The 9337-nt window shown below is 42.3% G+C and overlaps 1 long non-coding RNA gene across 1 annotated transcript; it reads left to right on the forward strand.

Moving 5' to 3' along the window:
- Positions 1–8382: 8382 nt before the first annotated feature.
- LOC110874137 lies at positions 8383–9006 on the forward strand. The gene is made up of 2 exons (XR_002555673.2): positions 8383–8482; positions 8801–9006. It is a non-coding gene; the product is annotated as an uncharacterized LOC110874137 (long non-coding RNA).
- Positions 9007–9337: the final 331 nt, after the last annotated feature.

The following is a 9337-nucleotide window of genomic DNA, read 5'->3' on the forward strand; positions in this document are numbered from 1 at the left end:
AGACACTGTTACCAAGATTCACATCCATCTTGTCAATCAGGTATCACTGATTTTTTTTTTGTTTATTTCGATTACTTAATAGTGATTTGAAAAATAGATATATTGTTACATAATATAATGTTTATACGAAACGGTACTTTATACGCTTGGTGTACCCATTTTTAAAATTTGTTTATGTTTTTACTAACCCCGGGTTACATCAATGATGTAAAGAATCACTATAGATGACAAGAAACAGAAATAGATTTTTTCTTTTGAATTTTAGAACAAAATGGGTTTCCCTATCTAGACTTTTGGAACACAAAATTGGGTTCTTCGATATGCACTTGCAGACTCCCAAATCAAAGAATCAACATGTGACACTCGAGGTTTTTCCGAACGAACACCTTGTAATATTTTGTGTATATAAATATTATTAAATGAAAACGTGACCTTTGTGCATGATATGTGATGTATGTATGTATTATATATATTTATATGAGAGCCGAAACCACGACCCGAGACCATGACTCGCAACCGGGCGGTTGCGAGTGGACCACTCGGTCTCGAGTGGGCCTTTGAGCCGAAACCGGTTTGGGCCGAAACCCCAAGCCCAACCCGAAACCCCCTTAGTCTTGTTGACACTTGGTATATAATCCCCACTTTCCTTCATTTCCTTCATTTGGCACAACACACCCACACTTCTCCTACTTTCTCTCAACCAAGAAAACCCTCAACCAACAAACCATCCTCTCCTTCTCTTCTCGGTTCAAGCTTGGATCCCGGACAAGAAACTCGGACAAGTTCATCACCACTAACTCGGACACTTCATCTCCTCGGCTTCTTCCTTTATTTCGGCTCATTCTTCTCCTTCTCAACCGGTTAGTCATCATTATGTACATAGGACTTATGTTGTGTATGTGAAGTAGAAAATGCTTGGTTAGAAACATTATGTATGATTCTAGGGTGATTTGTGAAGTAAACTATATGTGAAAACCATTTATGTGTGAATACTTGTGGCATGATTAAAATGACTAGAAAATGGTAGTCTAAGAATGGGTATGGCTAACCAAACTATGCTTCTTTATTTCTTGCAAAGATGATGATACTAAACATAAGATTTCGGCTATATATTGTATGTTCTTTGTTCTTGCCATGATAATCTTGTTGTAAATATGTGATTTTTTTTTTTGGTTCATAAATGTATGAATTTGTTAAGGAGAAAACCCTAGAAAACTATGAACATTTGATGAACTAGTTGAAGATGGTTTGAAGATTTAAAATGGCAAAGTTTGATCTATATGGTTTAATGGTCAAATGAGGAAAAGTGTTTGTAGAAATCTTATTGGTTATTTCCGGATTTGGGCCTGAATTCTTGGTACAAAATGGACTGATGCATCTGCATCATCACGTGTACATGAAAATGACAGTTTCCGACTCGCAACGACGGCATTACGACTCGAAACCACACGGTTGCGACTCGAGACCACGCCGTTGCGACTCGCAACCAAAACGTGACAACTCGAGACCACGGTTGCGACTCGCAACCATAACACGACAAGCCGAAACCACCTGGTTGCGACTCGAGACCAGCTGGTTGCGAGTGGGCTGTTCATTTTGGCTATTGGGCCCATATGTGTTAAACTTGGGCTATCTGTTGACTGGATTATGTGCTGCTGTATTCTGTTTGAATATGTGAATGTTAGGGCCGGCCCAATAACCCCATGACTATTACTTGTATGCATGTTATGTGCCTGTATATGTTCTTACGTGATTACTTGCATACCGAACCTGACCTATACCGGTAACCATGTTAGGACATGGTGACCAACGTGATTGACAAGTAACCTAAACCTACCGAGCAACCCAAGGTGAGTTCACAACTTAAAAGCATGCGTCCCGGTGGTTGGGACACGAGACTAACAACCCTATCCCCTGGTAAAAGGGGATACCATTTACCTTCCCTAGTTATTGGGAACAAAACTTACTTTTTCTTCCCGGGTGTTGGGAAACCTTTTGGTTAATTACTGTTTATACGGATTGCAACTAACGGCACTAAACAAAACTCTATCACTCAAGTCCCTACTACAAATACCGATTAGTCGCCGGGTTAGGCGAGCGGGTTATTAGTTGATAGCGCTATTTAGGTGTTTACCAGCCTCACACCGTGCCCTGGTTTGGGACGGTCGTGAACTAATGTACTCAGAAATCCGTCAATGATGATAGAACATTGACATCGGGGCATCCTGCGGATACGCAACGATTACCTAGTGTTCGGTATTGGAAAAACAGTTTAGTCGCTAACTTTTGGGGTAGCTCCCCAGGGCATGTATAAACGGATAAATTAACCGGTGAAACAAAGTTTTTGGTAATTAAAACTGGACAACTAGTGGACTCACTCAGCATTATTGTTGACCCCTTACTGCATGCATTGCAGGTAACCAGTGACGAAGGAGCTTGCAGCTTGGGAATGTGTAGTGTCTGTTCACCCTTGTGTTGGGTGTTACCTTATTCTGAATCATGAACCTTGTTTTAAACTACCGTACTTATGCTTCCGCTACTTAATACTGTTTTGGAATTTGAAACTTTAAACTCTGAACTTAATATTTGCTAAGCTTATGAATAGTAAGTACTACTTTTGTTATTAACTTAAGTATTCGGTATAATTGGTGGCTGGATCCTGGTCAGTCACGCCCCCGAAGCGGGTGTTATCCGCAGGGTGGATTTTGGGGGTGTGACAGATTGGTATCAGAGCCATTGGTTATAGTGAACTTGGTTTTAGAAAAAGGGGAAAATCTTTTTGGAGAAAACCAGACTATAACCCGTGACTCGCAACGACGCTACACTCCAAGTGCAAGGCTCGACACGTTTGACCTCATAGCTCGGATCAGTGTTTACTTGTTGCTTACTGTTTCCTGTTATGCTATACGTACTAGTGTGCCTAAACTAGATAGATACACCTCTCTCTTCTATCTCATTCTCGCTACACTACGGTATCACACTCATACTGTGTTTTCTGGTTATGAAGACAATGAGTGGACGCGGAAGAGGAAACATCAACATGACACAGGCTCAGTTCACTAACCTGCTCAACACAGTGGCTGCGGCTTTTGCAGCTCACCCTATAGGTAAGCTCGTTGTTTTAGGATGTTTAGATCCTACCGCCGCATCGACTTTTCGCCTCTAAACCTATACGCTTCGCTTCTCACGAACAGGTCAGCATGCACCTGCGCAACCACCAGTGTGTACTTTCAAAACTTTCATGGATTGCAAGCCTCTCCCTTTCAACGGCACTGAGGGTGCCATAGGTCTTCTACATTGGATTGAGAAAATTGAAGCTGTCTTTGCTGTTTGCGAGTGTCCCCCTGCGAACTGGGTGAAGTTTGCTACTGCTACGCTTGAAGGAAGCGCGCTTTCTTGGTGGAAGGCGCAGATTCAGATGTTTGGATTGGAAACTGCAAATGCTACCGCATGGGAGGATTTCAAGGACATGATTAAGGATGAATACTGTCACCGGGATGACATCCACAAGCTTGAGAACGAGTACTATGAACTCAAGATGGTTGGGTCAGAGATTGAAACTTACACCAAGCTGTCTAACGACTATGCTGCTCTTTGCCCAAACATGTCACGACCAATGTACCGAAGGATCGAACTGTATATCAAAGGTTTGGCTCCAGAGATTCGAAGCCATGTCACTACAGCCAACCACACTACCATTCAGCCGATTGTTCGACTTGCTCACAAACTTACTGATCAGGCCGTAGAAGAGGGCCGGTTGCCCAAAAGGATCAATGCTACCGTCGGAACTTCTAGTGACAGCAAGCGTAAGTGGGAAGGAAGTCAAAGCAAGGATGCTAACCCCACTCAGGCCCCAGCACAGCTAAGGAAAACTGAAAACAACAAAGGCACCCAGCAACAGGGTGGCTACCGGGGAAGCTACCCTAAGTGCAACAAGTGTAACAGGCACCACAATGGGGCATGTAACAAGGGCCAGTGTCAACGATGCCACAAGATGGGGCACGACGCCAAGGATTGTCGAAGTCAGTTCCCAGCTAGACAGAATCAGCAACAACCCCAACAGCAACAGCAGCAGGGAAACAACCGGGCATGTTTTAAGTGTGGAGCTGAGGGGCACTTTAAGAAGGATTGCCCTGAACTGAATCAGAATCGCAACAATAACCAGGGAGCTGGGAACAACAATCAGAACAACAATGCTGGGAATGGTGCTAGAGGAAGAGCTTTCGTGATTGGAGCTGGTGAAGCAAGGAATGACCCCAATGTCGTGGCGGGTAAGTTCCTACTCGATGATCGTTATGTTTCTGTGTTATTTGATTCCGGTGCCGATGCTAGTTATGTATCCCTACGTATTAGTAAGAAGCTTAAGCGTCCGCTTTCGTTATTAAGTTCTCCTCATACCGTCGAGTTAGCTAATGGTAGAAACATCGAGGCCTCACATGTTGTCAAGGGCTGCAAACTAGAGTTGTCTGGTCAGACCTTTAGTATCGATCTTTTCCCTGTTACTCTCGGAAGCTTCGACGTCGTTATTGGTATGAATTGGTTATCCAAGCATCGCGCTGAGATCCTCTGTCAAGAGAAAGCAGTTCGTATTCCTCGCCGTTCTGGCAAACCCCTCATTGTACAAGGTGGCAAAAGTGGAGAAATCTCCGGCATTATCTCGTTCTTGAAAGCCCAGAAGTGTCTACGAAAAGGGCACACCGCTATCTTAGCACTTGTCACCAACACGCAGGAAAAGGAAAAGAGGATTGGAGATTTTCCAGTAGTGCGTGACTACCCCGAGGTATTTCCTGAGGAATTACCTGGACTCCCTCCCCACCGTCAGGTCGAATTCCAAATCGAGCTAGCTCCCGGAGCAGCGCCTATAGCTCGTGCACCTTATCGACTAGCCCCCGCAGAATTGAAGGAACTCTCTACTCAACTACAGGAACTTTTGGATAAAGGGTTTATCCGTCCTAGTTCATCACCCTGGGGAGCACCGGTACTCTTTGTTAAGAAGAAGGATGGCACGTTCCGAATGTGCATTGACTACCGTGAGTTGAACAAGGTTACCATCAAGAATCGTTACCCTCTCCCGCGAATCGACGATTTGTTTGATCAACTGCAAGGATCGAGCTACTACTCTAAGATTGACCTGCGATCAGGCTACCATCAGTTGAGGGTCCGTAATGAAGATATCTCCAAGACTGCATTCAGAAATCGTTATGGTCATTATGAATTCCTCGTTATGCCCTTCGGAATGACCAACGCCCCTGCAGTATTCATGGATCTCATGAACCGGGTATGCAAACCCTACCTCGACAAATTTGTGATCGTGTTTATAGACGACATCTTGATCTACTCGAAAAGTCAGGAAGAGCATGAACAGCACCTACGCCTTATCCTCGAACTCCTTCGCAATGAGCAACTGTATGCCAAGTTCTCGAAATGCGACTTCTGGCTTCGAGAAGTCCATTTCCTTGGGCACGTGGTTAACAAGGATGGAATCCACGTCGACCCAGCTAAGATCGACTCTATAAAGAATTGGCCTACCCCGAAGACTCCGACCGAAGTTCGCCAATTCTTGGGATTGGCAGGTTACTACCGCAGATTCATTCAGGGATTCTCGAAGATTGCACAACCCCTCACTACGCTCACTCAGAAAGGCGTCACCTACAAGTGGAATGAAGCACAGGAATCTGCTTTTCAGAGGCTTAAGGATAACCTCTGCAGTGCTCCTATTCTCTCGTTACCTGCAGGCACTGACGACTTTGTGGTCTACTGCGATGCGTCTATTCATGGGCTCGGTTGCGTGTTGATGCAACGCGAGAAAGTTATTGCTTACGCCTCTCGACAACTTAAGACACATGAAAGGAACTACACAACACACGACTTGGAATTGGGAGCAGTGATATTTGCGCTTAAGATATGGAGACATTACCTGTACGGTACCAAGTGCACCATTTACACCGATCACAGGAGTCTCGAGCATATCTTTAAGCAGAAGGAGTTAAACATGCGACAACGTCGATGGGTCGAACTTTTGAATGATTATGAATGCGCCATCAAGTATCATCCGGGCAAGGCCAATGTCGTGGCAGACGCCCTCAGCCGAAAGGACACTATACCACGGCGCGTGCGAGCATTACAACTTACCATCCAGTCTAGTCTCCCTACCCAGATCCGAAATGCTCAGATTGAAGCTTTGAAATCGGAAAACATCAGGGCTGAGTCCCTGCGAGGATCGAGGCAGCAACTAGAACAAAAAGAAGACGGCGCCTACTATGTGGCAGGGCGCATTTGGGTCCCACTCTACGGAGATCTACGAGAGCTTGTGATGGACGAAGCCCATAAGTCCCGTTATTCGGTACATCCTGGTGCAGATAAGATGTACCACGACTTAAGGACCACTTACTGGTGGCCTGGCATGAAAGCCCACATAGCAACCTATGTTGGCAAATGTTTGACCTGCGCAAGAGTCAAGATCGAGTATCAGAAACCAGCAGGCCTACAACAACAACCGGAAATCCCGAAATGGAAATGGGAGCAAATTTCCATGGATTTTGTTACAGGGCTACCTAGATCTCAACGCGGGAATGATACTATCTGGGTGATAGTAGATCGTTTGACTAAGTCTGCACACTTTCTGGCCATTAAGGAAACAGACAAGTTTTCTACCTTAGCAGAAATCTATTTGAAGGAAGTAGTCTCCAGGCACGGGGTGCCAACTTCTATTATTTCTGACCGAGACGCTCGTTTTACTTCCGAGTTGTGGCAAGCTATGCACAAATCCTTCGGCTCACGTTTGGACATGAGCACCGCTTATCACCCGCAAACGGATGGGCAGTCTGAACGCACCATCCAAACCCTGGAAGACATGCTTAGAGCATGTGTGATCGATTTTGGCAAGAACTGGGAGAAGCATCTGCCGCTGGTGGAATTCTCCTACAATAACAGCTATCACACTAGTATTCAGGCGGCACCTTTTGAGGCATTGTACGGTCGTAAATGCCGATCACCCCTCTGCTGGGCGGAAGTCGGTGATAGTCAACTCCGATTTGTTCACAAAGAGTATCAGTTCACAAACATCCGATTTGTTTCTTGCTAAATCACTTCTTTAAACTCGCTCTTGGTTGTATTCTTACTCACCCATTTTTGGTAGCCGTATACACCATCACCTAGTACTATTTCATCATCAATGCAGGCCTGAAACAGCTCTATTTCAGTGACACTCGAGACTGTTTCAGCCCGATATAGACCCACGGTTCAGAGCACTGAAGCATACTGGTACGTCGTTTCCCGATCACTACTTCTCACAACCATCGTTTGCTGTCGATCGGACCACCATCTCCGTCTAAACTCCTCCATAGCTAACGTTCATAACATTCCTTTTATGAAATGCATTCACCTCCTCCCGTCTGTTTTGCTTTTAGATTCACAAAGAATCACTTAGATTCTTTACCCCTTTTCTTAATTCTTTTCTACATGAAACATATGCCAAACCATGCTTTTTCTAATCGACCACTGAACTTTGATCAATTCTCCTTGCCTGTTGCTCTCCTCTAATGTTCCTCTTGCCTTCTGATTTCACCCAGAATCCTGCCTAACTGATCTGATCGCTAACACACAGAAACGATCACAGCTATTTTTCAACACTTCTTATCACTTCATTTAAACTGATTAGCTCGAACCACACAGGTTCTTCTTGCATAATTCACATAGAATTCTTCTCCCTTTTTTTAGTCCCCTCGACAATCTCGATCGGCACCAATGAATCACACAGATTTGTCTCCACTTTTTGTTCACACAGAACACAATCACGTTCACGTAGAACCTCTTCTCAACCGTATCACACGAAATTTTGTTCACTTAGATCTCTTCTACAAGAAAGGACAATGACATCATCATATTGCCCTATAATCCCGGGTATGATTTTCCATTTAAATAACTATTTATAAAGAAAAAAAATTATCTTGATATTATCTGACTTATTTGGTTTTTATAGAAGACATTCATAAAGAAAAAAAAAACTATTATCTTGATATTATTTGACATAGTTTGGTTTTTGGTTTTTGTAGAAGACATTGGGTGTTGATAGTTTTGGACATGAGAACATATACATGCTATTATCTTGATTCTATAAGCAATAGCACAATCAAGTGTTAAGGCAAATTATTGATGTGTAAGTAATATACATTATCAAAAAATTATATTATATTATTATAATATATTTCTTAATTTTTTAGGGCAATCGCCTTGTATGCTATGCAAAGTGTCAACTGGGTTAAGGCTAAGGTGAGCATCTATTTCTTATTGAAAGAAACATAACTTTTTATTTGTGTACTGTATATGTGTTGAAATTGTAGCTTTAACTTCATCGACTGAATTGGAATCTTTAATTGTGTAGTGTCCATATCAGACGGGAGGTACTGAATGTGGCTATTATGTGTTGAAGTTCATGGAAGAGGTGGTTGAAGAAGGAATTGAAGTACTTGCCAATGACAACGTAAGTACTACTTTTTACATGATTACTTTTGGAGTATTATTAGTTTGTTAGCTAATTAGTTGCAAAATTGTTTTTAGATCACTAAATCTAGTTTATAATTTTGGGGATTTTGATGAGATTTGTGTGTTTGATTTGCATATAAAAGAAACTGGGTGAAAAGATAACTAAATAACCGGATGGAATGAGAACATAATTGTGTGGATATCATCTTTGTTTATCATATCAAAGTGTATGTATTTAGTCTCTATAATTTTGTTTGTCATTAATTGTTTTTCATATCAAAGTGTATGTATTTAGGTTCTTTAATATTTTTCTCAGGTTGGGGAAGGCAAAGTGGTATACACGGATGAGGATATTGATGGAATATGTGAAGGGTGTTCGAGTTATGGGGCAACGTTTGTTTTTAAGTGACTATTTTAGATGTTGAAGTATGTACGCCAAATAATACTTTTTGTTAACTTAAGATATTTGAATTATATTTGACGTATGACTATGAAATGAATTGTTTTGGTTTTTGTGTATTTTGTCATGAAATAGATTTATATATTGTTTTGGTTCTCTAAAGAAAATTCAAAATTCTAAAAAAATAAACAATGAAAACCGTGACTCGCAATGCGTGTCATAAATGTTGTCATTAAAGTGTGATAAACGCGTGTCATTAAAATGTGTCATCAACGCGTGTCATAAATGCATGTCATTAAGGTGTGTCATTAAAGCGTGTCATAAAGGTGTCTCATTAGACTGTGTCATTAAAACGTGTCATTAAGGAGTGTCATTAAAGCATGTCATAAAGGTGTGTCATTAAAGTGTGTCATAAATGGATGACACACAAATGCATGTCATCTTCAATTAATG

Source organism: Helianthus annuus, chromosome 9, assembly GCF_002127325.2.
Source record: "Helianthus annuus cultivar XRQ/B chromosome 9, HanXRQr2.0-SUNRISE, whole genome shotgun sequence".
Taxonomy (NCBI): Eukaryota; Viridiplantae; Streptophyta; class Magnoliopsida; order Asterales; family Asteraceae; genus Helianthus; species Helianthus annuus.